This window comes from Lagenorhynchus albirostris, chromosome 16 (assembly GCF_949774975.1).
Source record: "Lagenorhynchus albirostris chromosome 16, mLagAlb1.1, whole genome shotgun sequence".
In the NCBI taxonomy this organism is placed as follows: Eukaryota; Metazoa; Chordata; class Mammalia; order Artiodactyla; family Delphinidae; genus Lagenorhynchus; species Lagenorhynchus albirostris.
The window spans coordinates 58,820,677-58,841,479 of NC_083110.1; the positions used below are offsets into that span (position 1 = coordinate 58,820,677).

Sequence of the window (20,803 nt, forward strand, 5' to 3'; positions counted from 1 at the left end):
ATAAGAGAAAATAATATAAAGACAACAAAAAAACCTAACACAGAACTATTTTATATTGCAAAATAAAGAGGAATAGGGGATTCCACTTGAAATTATTTTTTGTCTACACTGCCCAGAAAGAAAACAAAATCACTGGCTGCTTTTCAATCTTTCACACCACTTTCTAAAGGTACAAATTATTTTAAAATTCATTTGAATTTTTAAACTTCATGCATTTCTATGTAAAATTCTTTGGTAAGATACTACTGCTTGCTTCCAATCTTCAAAAACACTTTCTACTGAAAAACAAAATGAGTTTACCACAGGGTAAACAGGATGCTTATATCTCACTAAATTTCTATTAAGATCATCCATCCTCAATGCAGTCTTTCAAAATAGCAACAGTAACTTTACAGCAGATTACATGTGAAACACTAACAATGTAAACTTTCAGCTGAATTTCTTTCAATCTCTCACCCCCCCATCTCCACTCTCAGACTGGTAGCACTGCTTATTAATCTCCCAATTCACTCAGATGACTAGAACATCTCTTCACTGAGAAAAATGAGGAGAAAAGAATAATAAACTCACTTACCCTTCCTTAGACATTCTCAAAGATCTACTTCCTCTGGAAGAGAATACAGGATCAACAAACAAGCTTCACTGATCTCTAGAGAACTGTAGCTCATTTGTTAAAGCACAGAGAACTCAGGCCCTGAGAGGCCCAACAAATTTGGGCATGATGCCGAACCCTAACCAGGCAATATCTCAGAGACCAATATCCTCAGCTTTAAATACTTGAAAACCAAAGAATAATAGGAAAAAATTGGAGAGCAGGAAAAATAACTAATGGTCTGAACTGTGTAAGACTGGCCAGTTTAGGAAGGAGACAATCCAAATGGTAAGTTCCCGTAAGAGACAGGAATCGTTACTGGCAAACACACAGAAAAAGCAAATTTACCCCCTAATGAGGCCCGCCAACAGTACGCAAACAATGTGAGTTTCACAGAACGGAGCAGCCCTAGTCAGTCCAAATCATTTAGTTTACTCTGGGAGAAAAAAACAAACAAACAAACAAAAAACCAACATAATACTATGTTTTAATTATCAGTTTAGTTATTTCCTCCCCTTAGAAAATGAACAATGTTAACTACAAGAGAAGGAAGTATTTATGTGCCGATCATATTACAGGAGGAACCTAAAGTATTTCCACACTGTGGTCTTTTTTTCTGATCATTAACTGCTTTTAAGGAAAACATCTGTGTTCACATATATTTTACCCAAACGTCTGAAAATTTCAGCCCATGTGAAAAGAAATTTACAGATCTTTGGCATGTGGGGGATATACCCAGAACATTCTAAAAGTTAATTCCAAATCTTAGAGCAAGCTGAAGCTCGAAAGAAAAACATCTGCAACATTCCTGCCTCCTGACCAATATAATGCATAGGGATTATGCAACATGGGAAGAAATAAACAAGTGTGTGCTAACATCTAAGAACACTGATATGGCAAATAAATCCATCTATTGATGATTCAAATTAAAAATAAAATATATATACCTTAAAGAAATACTAGTTGAATTTAAATTTTAACTTTAAAAAACTTTATCTTTAAATAGTATCTAAATATCTTACCATAAAGGTTTCTATTAGTTACTAAAATGTTTAAATAGTCACCAAGTAACTAAAAGCACTACTAAATACTATAAATTCAAACTAAAATTATTTTCAGTGTATTTAGAAAAACAGTATGGTGTAATGCAAACAGAATGAGCACCAGAGCAACTAGGTTTGAATTCAGCTTTCTGGCTGAATAAGTTAATTAACCTAAGCCTGAGATTTTTCATCTATAGAAGACAGATAACATCTGGTAGGGTTGTTGTCTGTCATTGGTAAGCACTCAAAGAACTATTGTAACTTGGGGGTTTGGGGTACAGGGAAAGCAACTCGACTGTCAAGCATTATCTCACCAAAATATCCCTTGAGAAATACATTTTAAAAATCCAATTCTCAAATTATACATGAATAAGAACTTTCACTATCCTCAAACCAAATTCCACAAATACAAGAATACAAACTGAATATGGAAAAATGATCTAATCCCTGAGAGTGCCAAATTCCCATGGCTTCCCTGTTGTTCCAGCTTGTGGCATCACAGCTCAGTGTGGTGGAAATAAATGTAATTACTATTTTAAGACTTTACTACTTGTAAAGAGAAAGGAAAACAAAAATCTCACTTGAACGGAGGGTATGCACACTTATACGAGCTTCCTGTGCAAAAGAGACTGCGCTGCCTAGCTATTTCAAACTCATATATTTAAGAAATATTTACTAAATATCTACATGCCAGTGCCTGGTACCAGTAATACAGAAACAAACATGACAGTCCTTGATTTTAAGGAGTTCCAAGTCTAATGGAGGAGACCCACTCAAAATCTGTGAAAAAGTCGTGTGTAACTGTAGTATCAGAGATATGCACAACAGAGAGGTGCATCTATATTCTCCTCAGTCTTAACTGAAAGACAGGATGCCCAACTTGTTGTTGTTAAACTGACACTGTGCTAAGCACTTTATATATTTATTATCTCATTTAATCTTCAAATAACTCTATGAGGTAGAAATTATTCCAATTTCATAGATGACAAAACAAAGTTTACAGCAGTTAAATACTGTGATTCTAAAGAAATTAAACAAAATAATCCAAAATGTTAACTCAAGGCCCAGGTTCCTAACCACCACACTAAAAAGATTAGCAGGTGTTAATCAGACTAAGAGGAAAAGAGGGGTGGAGAACATTCCAACAGAAGAGAAACTATGAATGAAAAGCAGAGTGACACAGACATTATGATGTGTGGAAAAAACCTAGATTCAATTCAGAGTTGATGGAATACAGAGTTTGAGGAAGGGAGCTGCTCAAGATGAAAGTGCAAAGGAAAGGATCAGTCCTCACAGGGCCTTCAATGCTATATTAATGGGCTTAGAATTTATCCCATAGCATGCTGGATGTGATGCCACTAAAGGTCTTAAGCAGAGTGATAAACAGGATTAACAAAACAGATCTGAAGAGGACAAGGCTAAAGGCAGGGAGACCTAATGGGGGTTACTTTTGTAAACCCAACAGTGATGACCAGAGCCTGTACTAGCACCATCAGGAATGAAAAGAACAGGCCAGAATCTAGAAAGATTAGGAGGCTGTATTAAAGTGCACACGTGTGCATGTGTGTTTAAATGTATTGAAAGGGGACTAGTAGAATGATCTCCAAACTACTGACAGTGTTCATCTATGACAAAGAGGTGAAAGGGTAAATGAAGGGAAATGTTCATATTTTACTCTACATATTTCTGTATTTCTGAATATTGCACAATAAGAATTTATTTGTGTATTACCTAAATAATTTCAAACACTTTAAAAAAATAAATAAGAGATTAAAATTTGGGATTGATGATTGTATTACTCTCCATTTCTTGGATCTATGGTAGTTACATTCAGAGATGGTTTGTCTTCCTAATGGGAAGAGTAACAATTACAATTCTCTTTTAAAAAGCTTTGAAAAGGAAGTGGTTGGAAATAGAGCCAGGAAACTTCAGGTGTTTTTGATTCTTAAACCAAGTTATTAAGATTTAAATGTTTAATATATAATTGGAAATACAAAAAGTAACAGAGCATATTTGAAAAAAGATTCCAAAATGAAATTCTGAAGAAACTAAAAAATAATAAAAACTAAAATTAAAAATGTGATGAATACAAAAAATCTACAAACAATAAATGCTGGAAAGGGTGTGGAGAAGAGGGAACCCTCTTGCACTGTTGGTGGGAATGTAAATTGATACAGCCACTATGGAGAACAGTATGGAGGTTCCTTAAAAAATTAAAAATAGAACTACCATATGACCCAGCAACCCCACTACTGGGCATATACCCTGAGAAAACCATAATTCAAAAAGAGTCAGGTAGGGCTTCCCTGGTGGCGCAGTGGTTGAGAGTCCGCCTGCCGATGCAGAGGACACGGGTTCGTGCCCTGGTCTGGGAAGATACCACATGCCGCGGAGCAGCTGGGCCCGTGAGCCATGGCCGCTGAGCCTGCGCGTCCGGAGCCTGTGCTCCGCAACGGGAGAGGCCACAACAGGGAGAGGCCCGCGTACCCTGGTCCGGGAAGATCCCACATGCTGCGGAACAACTAAGCCCATGCACCGCAACTACTGAGCCTGTGCACCTAGACCTGTGCTCCCAACAAGACAAGCCGCCACAATGAGAAGCCAGTGCACTGCAACGAAGAGTAACCCCCACTTGGCGGCAACCAGAGAAAGCCCGCGCACAGCAACGAAGACCCAATGCAGCCAAAAATAAATTAAATAAATTTTAAAAATAAAAATTTAAAAAAATAAAATAAAACAGGTAGCTAGTGGGAAGCAGCCGCATGGCACAGAGAGATCAGCTCGGTGCATTGTGACCACCTAGAGGGGTGGGAGAGGGAGGGAGGGAGGGAGACGCAAGAGGGAGGGGATATGGGGATACATGTATACGTATAGCTGATTCACTCTGTTATACAGCAGAAACTAACACAACAATGTAAAGCAATTATACTCCAATGAAGATGTTAAAAAAAACTGTGATGAACAGATTCAGGTCAGACCCAACCAAAAAGAGAATTAGTAAACTGGAAGGTAGGTCAGGAAAAACCTTCCAGAATGTAACATGGAGAGAAAAAAGGATGGAAAATACGAAAGAAAGGATATGAGAAGAGAGGAACACAGTGCCAAAGTCTAACATATGCTTATTAGAGTTCAGTAGGAGAGGAGAAAGAGAATAGAGCAAGGACAAAACATGAAAAGGTAATGGCTGAGAATTTATAAACCACTTAAACACAAGCATAGAATCAAAAACTCCAATGACTCCCAAGCATAATAAATAAAAAGAAATCCAAAGTTTATTACCTACCAATTTTGGGAGGAATATTAGTGAGAGTGACATTTCTGATAGGCCTTTTGCATACTTTTGACTTTTGAGAGCATGTTACTATTATATATAATAATATAGTTGACCCTTGAAAAAGGAGGGTGTTGGGGCACCAAACCCCACAGAGTCGAAAATCCACATATAACTCTACAGTCAGCCCTCTATTTCCTTGGTTCTGCAAACCAGGAATAGAGAGGGACCTCAAATGAGGGATAGAAAAGAACTTCCTCACATGGAAACAACCTAAATGCCCATCAACAGCTGAATGGATAAAGAAGATGTAGTATGTATATACAATGGAATATTACTCAGCTATAAAAAGGTATGAAATTGGGTCATTTGTAGAGATGTGGATGGACCTAGAGACGGTCATACATTGTGAAGTAAGTCAGAAAGAGAAAAATATCATATATTAATGCATATATATGGAATCTGAAAAAATTGGTACAGACGATCTTATTTACAAAGCAGAAACAGAGAACAAACATATGGATACCAAGGGGGGAGAGGGGGTGGGATGAACTGGGAGATTGGGATTGACATATATACCCTATTGATACTATGTATAAAATAGATAACTAATGAGAACCTACTGTATAGCACAGGGAACTCTACTTAGCACTCTGGTGACCTAAATGGGAAGGAAATCCAAAAAAGGGGGGATATGTGTATATGTATAGCTGACTCACTTTGCTGTACAGTAGAAACTAACACAACATTGTAAAGCAACTATACTCCAATAAAAATTTTAAAAAGTAAAGAAAAGAACTTCCTCAACCTGATAAAGGGCAGCTATGAAAACCCTGCAGCTACCATCAAACTTAATCATTAAAGACTGCAACCTTGGGACTTCCCTGGTGGCACAGTGGTTAAGAATCCACCTGCCAATGCAGGGGACACAGGTTCAATCCCTGGTTCGGGAAGATCCCACATGCCGCGGAGCAACTAAGCCCATGCATCTCAACTACTGAGCCTGTGCTCTAGAGCCCGTGAGCCACAACTACTGAGCCCACGTGCCAGAACTACTGAGCCTGTGCTCTAGAGCCCGTGAGCCACAACTACTGAGCCTGCGTGTTGCAACTAATGAAGCCCGCGTGCCTACAGCCCATGCTCCACAACAAGAGAAGGCACCACAACGAGAAGCCTGTGCACTGCAACGAAGAGTAGCCCCCGCTCGCTGCAATTAGACAAAGGCCGTGCGCAGCAACAAAGACACAACGCAGCCAAAAAAAAAAAAAAAAAGACTGCAACCTTTCTTCCTAAGATGAGGCAAAGAAAAGGATGTCCACTCCACTCTCATGAGTTTTATTTAGCACGGTACTGGACATTCTAGTCAAGGCAATCAGGCAAGAAAAGGGGTTTCCAAACTGGAGAAGAAGAAGTAAAACTATCCTTATTTGCAGATGACATGATCTTATATATAGAAATCCCTAAAGAACACACACACACACACACACAATTAGAGCTAATAAATCTGGCAAAGTTGCAGGATATAAGATCAATATGCAAAAACCAGTTGTATTTCCATAAACTAGCAATGTACAATCCAAAAATAAAATTAAGAAAACAATTCCATTTACTACAGCACCAAAAATCATAGACTAATTAGAAATGAACTGAACAAAAGTAGTGTTAAGACTTATATACTGATAACTACAAAAACTGTTGAAAGTGATTAAAGAAGGTCTAAACAAATGTAAAGACATCCCATGTACATCAATCGGAACACTTGATATTGTTGAGATGATGATACTCCTCAAACTGATACATAGAGTCAATGCACTCCCTATCGAAATCCCAGTTGGCTTTTTCACAGAAATTGACAAGCTGATCCTAAAATTCTTATGTATATAGAAGGTCTCCAGAATAGTCAAAACAATTTTGAAAAGGAAGGAAAAACTAACTGTAGGACTTACACCACAATTTCAAAACTTAATACAAAACTGTAGCAATTAAGACTGTGTAGTACTGACATGAGGACAAATAGACCAATGGAATACAATGAGGAGGCCAGAAAGAAACATATATCTCTGGCTAACTGATTTCTGACAAGAGTACCAGATAATTTAATGTGGAAACAATACTCTTTCAGCAGAGTTAAGATAACTGGATATTGACGTGCAAAAGAATGAATTTAAACCCCTATCTTGCACCATATACAAAAATTAACTCAAAATGTATCCAAAACCTAAATATAAAACATAAAACTATAAAACTCTTAAAGGAAAATATAGGTGTAAATCTTTGTGACCGTAGGTTAAGCAATGATTTCTTAAACATGATGACAAAAGCACAAGCAACAAAAACCATAGATAAATTGGACTTCATCAGTATTAAAAAACATTTGTCCTTCAAATGACATAACCAAGAAGGTGAAAAGACAACCCACAGAATGGGAGAAAATGTCTGAAAATCATATACCAGACAAAGGTTTAGTATCTAGAAAACATGAAGAACTTATACAACTCAATAATAAAAAAAAAAATGAATTAAGAAATGGGCAAAGGATCTGAAGAGATATTTCTCGAAAGAAGATATACAAATGGCCAATAAGAGCATAAAAAGATGCTCAACATCTTTAATCATAAGGGAAATGCAAATCAAAATCACAATGAGATACCACCATACACACACTAGGATGGCTATAGTAATTTTTAAAACCCACTAACAATAACAAGTGTTATTTTGAAGGGTGTAGAGAAATTGGAAGCCACAAACATTGCTGAAGGGAATGAAACAGATGCATTTGCACTGGAAAACAGTTTGATAATGTTTCAGTAAGTTAAAGTTACCATATGACCCAGCAAATTCTACTGCTAGATATATAATCCCCAACACTGAAAACATGTCCACACAAAATGTATACACAAATGTTTGAAGGAGCACTACTCATACCAGTCAAAATGTGGAAACAATCCAAATATTAAGCAACAGATGAACAGATAAACAAAATGTGGTATATTCAGACAATGTAATATTATTCAGCCATTAAAGGAATTAAGTATTGGCTCATGCTACAATATGGATGAACCCTGAAAACATTAAGTGAAAGAGATAGAAAGAAAAAAAGCCACATATTTTATGATTCAATTTATATGAAATGTCCAGAATAGACAATTCCATAGAGACAGAAAGTAGATCAGTGGCTGTCAGGGATTGAGGAGAGAAGGGAATGGGGAGTAACTAATAATGAGTGTGGGGTTTCTTTTTGGAGTGAAGAAAATGTTCTGGAATTAGATAGTGGTGATGGTTACATAACTCTCGATATACTAAACCCCACTGAATTGTATATTCAATAGTGTTCCTTTTTCCGAGTTATATTTCATTGTGTGGATGTACTGCATTTTATTTATGCATTCATCCACTAAAGGATATTTGGGTTGTCCCTTGTTTGAGGCAATTATAGACTGATATACTATAAACATTATTCATGTACAGTTTTTTGTGTGAGCATAAAGTTTTCCTTTACCTAGGGCAAGTATCTAGGAGTAAGATCTCTGGGTCATTGGCTAAGGGTCTCTAACTTTACAAGAAATTACCAAACTGTTTGGCAGAGTAGCTGCAGCAATGTATCAGAGCTCCAATTGCTCCACATCCTTGACAGCACTTGCTATCTCCAGTATTTTTTATTTCAGCCACCGTAATAGGCATATACAATGTGGTTTTAATTTGTATTCCCTAATGGCTAGTGATGTTACAAATATGCGTGTATACCATCCATATATCCTCTGTAAGTGACATGTCAGTCTTTTGCCCATTTCTTCATTGGGTTGTTTTCATATTATTGAATTTTAAAAGTTCTTCATTTATTCTGAATACAAGTTCTTTATCAGATATGTGATTTACAAATATTTTCTCAGTCTGTAGCTAAAAACTGAAAAAAGCCCAAAGGTCCATTAACAGAAAATGAATAAACAAACTGTGGTATAATGATACAATGGAATGCCAGATAGTAATAAAAAGAACAAATTACTGATATACACAAAAACATGGATGAATCTCTCAGACATTACACTGAATAAAAGAAGCCATATCCAAAAGAATCCTTGAGGGAGTTCCCTGGTGGCCGAGTGGTTAGGATTAGGGGCTGTCACTGCCATGGCCCAGGTTCAATCCCTGGTCAGGGAACTGAGATCCCTCAGGCTGCCTGGCGCAGCAAAGCAACACACACACACACACACACACACACACACACACACACACACACACACACACACACACACACACACACACACACACACACACACACACACACACACACACACACACACACACACACACACTCCTTGAAGGTGAAATACACTATCTAAATATGATTAACATTTCCTCAGCCTGAGTTTCTTACTGCAGGATTTCATTAAATCAAAGATCTGCTATCATTTATTCTTTCTCTTCCTTGATGCCACCACCACCGCTACTTCCTGTTTCATTTTACTCTTAGGTATACTGCTTTGGGAAGAAGCACAGAGGGAACGGTAGCAGAGAAACAAATTGAGCATGTTTTAGGATCCAGCATCTTCTTTTGAACAATAAAGTTTAGAGAATTTGTATTCCATAAGTAGTATCACTGATCATTATAAAGCGTACTTGTATCTAGAACAGACAAAACCTATGATGTAAGAAAAGGTATGTCACTGAGAGAATTTTTTAAATTCAACTTTTTATGTTGAGATAATTGTAGATTCACATGCAGTAGTAAGAAATAATACAGAGAGATTCCCTACACTCTTCACCCAGTTTCCCCTCAGTGGGAACATCTTGCATAAACATAGTACAATATCACAATATCACAACCAGGAAACTGACCTTGACACAATCCACCAACCAGATTTCACCAGTTTTACATTCACTCATTTGTGTGTGTGTAGACTCACATAATCACCACTCGAGTCAAGATACAAAACAGTTCCATCACAAGGATTCCTTGTACAACTTTTTATAGCTACACCCACCTCCCACCACCCAAGCCAATCCCTAACCCCTGGCAACCACTACTCTTTTCCCAATCTCCATAATTTTGTCATTTCAGGAATGTTAGAGACATGGAATCATACAGTAAGTAACCTTTTGAGATTTGCCTTATTAACTCAGCATAGTTTACCTGACCTGTATTAAAGTTGTGTGTATCAATAGTTAATTCGTTTTTATTGCTGAAGAGTATTCCATCGATCAAATGTTTTGGGTCAAAATAAATAAAAATTTTAAATCTTACCAATTCCTGAATCCCCATTTGTCATTCCTTAGGAATATGAAACTCTAACCAAAGCATTAGAATGATACACTAACAAAAAAATTTAGTACAGTTCTGATACTCTAGCTCACTTTTTTTTTAAAACATTCTTTTTAAAAAAAATTTATTTATTTTATTTATTTATTTTTGGCTGCGCTTGGTCTTCATTGCTGCGCACGGGCTTTCTCTCGTTGTGGCGAGTGGGGGCTACTCTTCGCTGCGGTGTGTGGGCTTCTCATTACCGTGGCTTCTCTTGTTGCGGAGCACAGGCTCTCGGCACGTGGGCTTCAGTAGTTGTGGCACGCGGACTCTAGAGCGCAGGCTCAGCAGCTGTGGCACATGGGCTTAGCTGCTCCGCAGCCTGTGGGATCTTGAAGGACCAAGGCTTGAATCCGTGTCCCCTGCATTGGCAGGCGGATTCTTAACTACTGTGCCACCAGGGAAGCCCCTCACTCTTATTCTGACAAGATGTATGTACATTATTTAAGGATGGCTCCTTGGCATTCCTGAGGACCTGTATTTCCATGTGATTTTCAATTTATAATATGGCTACTGAAATGTTAACAATTTATCCATTTGAATATTTGAAACCATACTGAAATGGCAGGTTAATTCGGCTTGATTGATGACACAACTAAAAAGCTGAATGACATTCATGTGATATCGATAAGTGGTTGACAAAAAAATTAAAATTTATCAACCTGTAATCTTTGCATAAAACCTGATACCTACTTTTAATTTGAGGTTAAAAAAAAAAAATTTCTACTTCTACTAATGTGCCAAGCTATAGGTACTAAAAAATAATTTTATATAGGCATGCAAATTCCTTTTTATTACTTAAACATATATAATAAACTTATTTTGATCGGAGAATTATTATTCAACAGATTTAAATAAATACTGGTATGAAGGCCAAAATTTCAATTTATAAAAATAATTTCAGATAAATATATAAAGAACTTTAAAGACAAAGTAACTGCAGTGTCTTTCAAAATAAGGCAAGGGAGGGTGGGATGAATTGGGAGATTGGGATTGACATATATACACTACTATGTATAAAATAGATAACTAATGAGAACCTACTGTATAGCACAGGGAACTCTGTGGTGACCTAAATCGGAAGGAAATCCAAAAAAGAGGCGATATACGTATACATATAGCTGATTCACTTTGTTGCTGTACAGTAGAAACTAACACATTGTAAAGCAACTATACTCCAATAAAAATTAATTTACAAAAATTAAAATAAAAAAATAAGGCAAAAGACTGGATAACCAAAAATTCACAAGCCCAATTACTTACCAAATTTCAGTTCAACATGATAAAAACCACTGATAAATTCATAAACTGTGTTCATAAAGAAGAGCAAATTCACTTACAAAAATTCTTTCGTACTGTAATCATCGAAACTTTAAAAGGATAAAACCAAATACCTGACTTCAGCATCCTGGACACTGTCAACAGGGAGAGCAAACGAAAATTCTAATTGTTCCATTCCTGGATATGGTAGATACAAACTGTGATCTGTACTCATCACTATCAGATTTTAAACAGGATACTATTTAAGAGGTAAGTGTCTAACCTGCCTCCTTCAAGCGACGGTAACATATGAGCAGCTCAGCCTGTCTCTGACCATACACCAAAATATATTCCAAAGAAGGGTTTGGCCTGATGATTAGCTCCAGCCTAGAAGACTCAACAATCATAATAAGGAAATGGAAGAAGAACAAGTCATACATTCTGAAGGCCAGTTTCTTAATAGTGACACATGACCATTATTTCCATATTGAAACTTGGAAGACCAATATTAAGCAAGAAAAAAAGCTAGAAGTTAGATATTTATTTACTTAATTAAAAATATTTAGCTTCTTCTAAAAGGGAATTCTAAAGCATCACATACAATGTACAGTTATGATAAATGATCATCACAGCCTGCCTAATTTAACCAATGATAAATTAGCAACCCCAATAAATGTCTTTAATAAAAAGCCCTGAAATACAACATTCTACAAATTGACTTAACTAGAAAACTAAAACAAATTTCTTTTAAATGCTTTCTATTTAAAAATTTTAATTAACAAAAGCAAACACCTGCAAGAGTTCAAGAACCTAATTTTTTATATTAAAAGGAAATTCTGCAATATGCTACAGCATGGATGAACCTTGAAGACATCATGCTAAGTGAAACAAGCCAGTCACAAGAAGACTACTGTATGATTCCATTTATATGAGGTACTTAGGGTGGCCAAAATCATCAAGACAGAAAGATAATGGTGATTAGTTGCCAGGGACTGGGGTGAGAGGAGAATGGAAAGTTATTGCTCAGTAGGTGTAAGGTTTCAATTTTACAAAATGAAAAGAGTTGTGGGGATGGACAGTGGTGATAACTACATAACAATGTGCATGTATTTAATACCACTGAACTGTATACTTAAAAACAGTTAAGATGGCAAATTTTATGGTATGTGTACTTTATTAAAATTCTATTTTAGTAAAAAAAAAGGGGGAAAATAGGGGAAAAAATAGAAAAAGGGGGGGGAAGTTTTAAATGACTTAAGAATTCAAACCCTTCAAGATGCTTTTTCTATTCTTTCTATTGTTTCAGATTCCACTCTACTATATGAAGACTGTAGGGTAGAGAGCCTGTCCAGAATCTTCCAGGAAGTATCATTCTAAATGAGTCAGAAGTGCTCTCAGGCTGTGAAATATTAAATACAATTAGGACACTTGATGTTTCCTAGATGATCTCTCTTCATTGCATAATTCTAGCCCTTGTTTCCACTGATAAATACATTACATCACAACCAAATGTATACTTCATGAATATAAAGACTGAGCAAATAATTGAACAGAAAGTATAAAACACCTCTATATTTTATCTCTTCCAAATGCATGTTTTATGTGTTTTATTTATACATACACACATAAACACTCTGTTTTATATTTTAATTCCCACGCACATCTAGCAACACGTCTCACACGCTGCAGGGGATCATTGGTACCCACTGATTGATTCTGAGTCTTCATATCTTAATGGGAACCTGAAATGTTTTTACTCTTTCAGGGTTTAAGAAAAAACAGCAGCCTAACATCTAGAAATGCTACATAGCCAGCAGATGTTTCTGCTTAATAGGGTTAAATCAATTTGTTATGGAATACTTTGTTTCCTTCATATAAACACATTCACCAGAGAACTGCCAAGAAGGTGAAATCACAACCTGCTGGGCCAGTGACTGGGAGTTTATTCAGTAAATGCTCAGCTTGTTTTCACTTGTGGATCAGTTGATTAAAGACTCTTATATGCAGTGTGTAACATAAACTCCCAAGTAAGCAATTATTAATTAGCAATTATTAAGTTCAAAGCAACAAAAATTTATTGAGTATAGAATTTTTAAAGCTAGAAGAAGACTTAAAGATCTTCCTCTTTAATCTCATCATCTTATAGCTAAAGAAACCACCACCCAGGGAGGCTAACTGGCCTCCCCAGGATCACAACAAAACCTGAACCCAGCTCTTCCAACTCTGACTCCAACTGTTTACTTCTTTTCCATTGCTTAGAACAAATTTCAGAGACAGCATTATAAGCTTATATTTTGTCATCTTCACTATGTTCCTAGGTCCAATGTATCATAAATATACAATGTATCTGATTCCTAGACATTTACATTTTTAAAGTAGATCACTTGTGTACATTTCTTTTTGATCTTGATTATTAAAAGTATGTACAAATATTCAATATAAGTGTTTTGGTTCCTTGAAGTATACTACTAATATAAATATGGCTTATTTTTCTTTCTGGTAGATTTGTACCACCAAGTGATCAAAATAGAAAACTTATGGGGGCCTAAAACAAGGTAAATGGGTACTGCCTACAGTGGGATGGACTGGAGATTCCACCTTGCCAAGACAGAGATTTCCTGTCAGCTCCTGTGCTTAATTTAGGTCATACTGAGCTAAGGACTATGTAAAATATAAATATGCATTAAATGAGACTGACAAGAAAGGACAGTTTATATTGCATGAAGCTGTTGTTCAACAAATACTGGATGGTAAGAGAACATAAAACCCCTCTGACCAAACCGAACCAAGAATGTAGAAGAAATGGGTGTTCCCAATGAACATAACAAGCAAACAGAAAAAGCAGAATACAAGACTTGGAATTTTGAAAAGGCAGTACCCATGTTTTAAACTCAGAGTACAAAAATCAGCACATTTTGTGAGATTCAGGATTCATCCTTTGCATCCTTCTAAGAATGTGACACCAGCTGGCAGGCAGGTGTGTTTTTCACCTAAAAGTGATAAAAGTTTGTGTATATCATAAATTAAATGATTTGAATACAAACCTTTTTGCTTTTGGAAGTCAGTTTTTAATTTTTCATCTTGAACTCTCCCCTGATATGTTTCCAAAATTTTATTCTTTAGTACAAGTAGTATTTACAACATTGGTTTTACATTAACTTTTTTCTTAATGTAAACATTAATGAATTGGAAAAAATGCTACTTAGTGACCTACCATCAGGAAAATATCACCAACCTACTTTAAAAACCAACTATTGATGTAATAATTACTTTCAAAATATTCAATATCAAGTAACTATTTTCTTCAAAATATTAATGCTTACTGAAGCACTAAAATGTTACCTAATTCTGACCTAGCTTTCCTACACAGAGAAGAATGGAATCGGAATTATTTTTTTGTCTGCGTACAAGAACTTATCTGTATAAACTAGTTTAACCATCCCAGAACAGATGAGTAATGATGAGTTGTTGTAGACTTCCTGGAGTTCCTATGCAACGTTTCTGCACTACCAGTACACCAGCATTTCCACTTTTCCTGGCTTTCCCAGGACAGAGGCAGAGACAGTTCTACTAGGGCCCAGATCTTTCTATCCTACAGGTATAAACTTCTAATTTCTGTCTAAAACCGAATGATTCCTAACTGCACTATCTACTTCCAAGTATCTCAGCCACTTAAGATTCAGGTAGCCATTAAGATTTAGAAGCAGCCATTTAACTGAATCTATTAAAACTGGCAAATGAATTGAAAATACTTATTTTTAAACTTTTAAAGGAAAAATGATTTAGAGAAAATATTAAAGCCTTAAATCAATATAAGAAAACACTGCTAAGACCCAGAATTATCCACATTCAATCTAACACAGTAATCAGCAGGCACAATTCTAAAACTATTTAAAAACTATAATCAGTTCGTGGCAAATGGAAATTAAAAACTGCATTATTGAGAGGACAGACAGCAGAAGCAAGAAGAACTACGATCTTTCAGCCTGTGGAACAAACACCACGTTCACAGAAAGACAGACAAGATGAAAAGGCAGAGGGCTATGTACCAGATGCAGGAACAAGATAAAACCCCAGAAATACAACTAAATGAAGTAGAGATAGGCAACTTTCCAGAAAAAGAATTCAGAATAATGATAGTGAAGATGATCCAGGACCTCGGAAAAAGAATGGAAGCAAAGATGGAGAAGATGCAAGAAATGTTTAACAAAGACCTAGAAGAATTAAAGAACAAACAGAAATGAAAAATACAATAACTGAAATGAAAAATACACTAGAAGGAATCAATAGCAGAATAACTGAGGCAGAAGAACGGATAAGTGACCTGGAAGACAGAATGGTGGAACTCACTGCCACAGAACAGAATAAAGAAAAAAGAATGAAAAAAAATGAAGACAGCCTAAGAGACCCCGGGACAACATTAAACGCAAACAACATTTGCATTATAGGGGTCCCAGAAGGAGAAGAGAGAGAGAGAAAGGACCGGAGAAAATATTTGAAGAGATTATAGTTGAAAACTTCCCTAACATGAAAAAAGGAAATAGCCACCCAAGTCCAGGAAGTGCAGAGAGTCCCATACAGGATAAACCCAAGGAGAAACATGCCGAGACACAGAGTAAGCAAACTGGAAAAAATTAAAGACAAAGAAAAATTATTGAAAGCAGCAAGGGAAAAACCACAAATAACATACAAGGGAACTCCCATAAGGTTAACAGCTGATTTCTCAGCAGAAACTCTACAAGCCAGAAGAGAGTGTCATGACACATTTAAAGTCATGAAAGGGAAGAAGCTACAACCAAGATTCCTCTACCCTTCAAAGATCTCATTCAGATTCAATGGAGAAATCAAAAGCTTTACAGACAAGCAAAAGCTAAGAGAATTCAGCATTACCAAACCAGCTCTACAACAAATGCTAAAGGAACTTCTCTAAGTAGGAAACACAAGAGAAGAAAAGGACCTACAAAAACAAACCCAAAACAATTAAGAAAATGTTAACGGGAACATACATATTGATAATTACCTTAAATGTGAATGGATTAAATGCTCCAACCAAAAGACACAGGCTCGCTAAATGGATACAAAAACAAGACCCATACATATGCTGTCTACAAGAGACCCACTTCAGACCTAGGGACACATACAGACTGAAAGTGAGGGGATGGAAAAAGATATACCATGCAAATATAAGTCAAAAGAAAGCTGCAGTAGCAATACTCATATCAGATAAAATATACTTTAAAATAAAGAATGTTACAACAGACAAGGAAGGACACTACATAATAATCAAAGGATCAATCCAAGAAGAAGATATAACAATTATAAATATATATGCACCCAACATAGAAACATAAGGCGACTGCTAACAGCTACAAAGGAGAAAATCGACAGTAACACAATAATACTGGAGGACTTTAACACCTCATTTACACCAATGGACAGATCATCCAAACAGTAAATTAATAAGGAAACACAAGCTTTAAATGACACAATAGACCAGGTAGATTGAATTGATATTTATAGGACATTCCATCCAAAAACAGCAGATTACACTTTCTTCTCAAGTGAGCATGGAACATTCTCCAGGATACATCACATCTTGGGTCACAAATCAAGCCTCAGTAAATTTAAGAAAATTGAAATCATATCAAGCACTTTTCTGACCACAACGCTATGAGATTAGAAATCAATTACAGGGGAAAAAAACGTAAAAAACACAAACACATGGAGGCTAAACAATACATTACTAAATAACCAAGAGATCACTGAAGAAATCAAAGAGGAAATCAAAAAATACCTAGAGACAAATGACAATGAAAACATGACAATCCAAAATGTATGGGATGCAGCAAAAGCACTTCTAAGAGGGAAGTTTATAGTTATACAAGCCTACCTCAAGAAACAAGAAAAATCTCAAATAAACAATCTAACCTTACATCTAAAGGAACTAGAGAACGAAGAACAAAAAAACCCCAAAGTTAGCAGAAGGAAAGAAATCATAAAGACCAGAGCAGAAATAAATGAAATAGAAACAAAGAAAACAATAACAAAGACCAATAAAAATAAAAGCTAGTTTTTTGAGAAGATAAACAAAATTGATAAACCATTAGCCAGACTCATCAAGAAAAAGAGGGAGAGGACTCAAATCAATAAAATTAGAAATGAAAAAGGAGAAGTTACAACAGACACCGAAGAAATACAAAGCCTCCTAAGCGACTATGACAAGCAACTCTATGCCAATAAAATGGACAACCTGAAAGAAATTGACAAATTTGTAGAAGGTATAACCTTCCAAGACTGAACCAGGAAGAAATAGAAAATATGAACAGACCAATCACAAGTAATGAAATTGAAACTGTGATTAAAAATCTTCCAACAAACAGAAGTCCAGGACCAGATGGCTTCACAGGTGAATTCTATCAAACACTTAGAGAAGAGCTAACACCCATCCTTCTCAAACTCTTCCAAAAATTGTGGAGGAAGGAACACTCCGAAACTCATTCTATGAGGTCACCATCACCCTGATACCAGAACCAGACAAAGATACTACAAAAAAAGAAAATTACACACCAATATCACTGATGAATATACATGCAAAAATCCTCAACAAAATACTAGGGAACAGAATCCAACAACACACTAAAAGGATCATACACCATGATCAAGTGGGATTTATCCCAGGGATGCAAGGATTCTTCAATATATGCAAATCAATCAATGTGATACACCATATTAACAAACTGAAGAATAAAAACCATACGATCATCTCAACAGGTGCAGAAAAAGCTTTTGACAAAATTCAACACCATTTATGATAAAAACTCTCCAGAAAGTGGGCATAGAGGGAACCTACCTCAACATAATAAAGGCCATATACAACAAACCCACAGCAAACATCATTCTCCATGGTGAAAAACTGAAAGCATTTCCTCTAAGATCAGGAACAAGACAAGGATGTCCACTCTCGCCACTATTATTCAACATAGTTTTGGAAGTCCTAGCCACGGCGATCAGAGAAGAAAAAGAAATAAAAGGAATACAAACTGGAAAAGAAGTAAAACTGTCACTGCGTGCAGATGACATGGTACTATACATAGACGATCCTAAAGATGCCACCAGAAAACTACTAGAGCTAATCAATGAATTCGGTAAAGTTGCAGGATACAAAATTAATGCACAGAAAGCTCTTGCATTCCTATACACTAGTGATGAAAAATCTGAAGGAGAAATTAAGGAAACACTCCCATTTACCACTGCAACCAAAAGAATACAATACCTAGGAATAAACCTACCTAAGGAGACAAAAGACCTGTATGCAGAAAACTATAAGACACTGATGAAAGAAATTAAAGATGATACCAACAGATGGAGAGATATACCATGTTCTTGGATTGGAAGAATCAATATTGTGAAAATTACTATACTACCCAAAGCAATCTACAGATTCAATGCAATCCCTATCAAATTACCAATGGCATTTTTTACAGAACTATAACAAAAAATCTTAAAATTTGTATGTAGACACTAAAGACCCCAAATAGCCAAAGCAGTCTTGAGGGAAAAACATGAATCTGGAGGAATCAGACTCCCTGACTTCAGACTACACTACAAAGCCACAGTAATCAAGAAAATATGGTCCTAGCACAAAAGCAGAAATATAGATCAATGGAACAGGATAGAAAGCCCAGAGATAAACCCATGCACCTATGGTCAACTAGCCTATGACAAAGGAGGCCAGGATATACAATGGAGAAAAGACAGTCTCTTCAATAAGTGGTGCTGGGAGAACTGGACAGCTACATGTAAAAGAATGAAATTAGAATACTCCCTAACACCATACACAAAAATAAACTCAAAATGGATTAGAGACCTAAATATAAGACCGGACACTATAAAACTCTTAGAGGAAAACAAAGGAAGAACACCCTTTGACATAAATCACAATAAGATCTTTTATGATCCACCTCCTAGAGTAATGAAAATAAAAACAAAAATAAACAAATGGGACCTAATGAAACTTAAAAGCTTTAGCACAACAAAAGAAACTACAAACAAGACAAAAAGACAACCCTCAGAACGGGAGAAAATATTTGCAAACGAATCAATGGACAAAAGATTAATCTCTAAAATATATAAACAGCTCATGCAGCTCAATATTAAAAAACAAACAACCCAATCCAAAAATGGGCACAAGACCTGAACATTTTCCAAAGAAGACATACAGATGGTCAAGAAGCACATGAAAAGCTACTCAACATCACTAATTATTAGAGAAATGCAAATCAAAACTACAACGAGGTATCACCTCACACCAGTTAGAATAAGCACTATCAGAAAATCTACAAACAACAAATGCTAGAGAGGGTGTGGAGAAAAGGGAACCCTCTTGCACTGTTGGTGCGAATGTAAATTGATACAGCCACTATGGAGAACAGTATGGAGGTTCCTTAAAAAACTAAAAATAGAATTACCATATGACCCAGCAATCCCACTACTGGGCATATACCATGAGAAAACCATAATCCAAAAAGACACATGTACCCCAATGTTCACTGCAGCACTATTTACAATAGCCAGGACATGGAAGCAACCTAAATGCCCATCGAAAGATGAATGGATAAAGAAGATGTGGTACATATATACAATGGAACATTACTCAGCCATAAAAAGGAACAAAACTGTGTCATTTGTAGAGACGTGGATGGATCTAGAGTCTGTCATACAGAGTGAATTAAGTCAGAAAGAGAAAAACAAATATCGTATATTAACGCATATATGTGGAACCTAGAAAAATGGTACAGATGAACCGGTTTGCATGGCAGAAACTGAGACACAGATGTAGAGAACAAATGTATGGACACCAAGGGGGGGAAGTGGAGGGGGGGTGTGATGAATTGGGAGATAGGGATTGACATATACACACTAATATGTATAAAATGGATAACTCATAAGAACCTGCTGTATAAAAAAATAAAATGAATTTCAAAAATTAAAAAAAAAGATAGTGCCTGTTTCCCCATATCTATACTAATACCTAACCTTTTGAATCTTTGACATTGTGATAAATTAAAAATATATCTCATTTTAAAACAAAAAAAACAAAAAAACAAACTGCATTATTAATAACTAAGGCACAATTTTCTAGCAGCTGAAGACTTTCTGCTCTTAAGGACTTGTTTTAGTAGATATAAGAAGCAGTAAGAATTTTTTTTAAAAAGCACCAACAGTGTGGTTGTAAAATTCTGGCAATAAAATTCTGGACTTTGGACTGGGTTTGAACCATGAACCAGCTATGTGATCTAGGGTAAATTGCCTAACCACTCTGCACGTTAATTTCATCA

At 36.0% G+C, this 20,803-nt stretch overlaps 1 protein-coding gene across 4 annotated transcripts in view; it reads right to left on the reverse strand.

Moving 5' to 3' along the window:
* Nucleotides 1-20,803, reverse strand: part of NT5C2 (5'-nucleotidase, cytosolic II) — a 111,366-nt gene that overhangs the window by 56,090 nt on the left and 34,473 nt on the right. The window contains exon 1 of one of the 4 annotated variants that reach the window (XM_060125617.1): nt 11,600-11,646. The exons of the other annotated variants lie outside the window; for them this stretch is intronic. The gene's annotated coding sequence lies outside the window, so the exon portion shown is untranslated. Of the gene's footprint in view, nt 1-11,599; nt 11,647-20,803 lie in introns of those variants that run through there. 4 annotated transcript variants of the gene reach the window in all.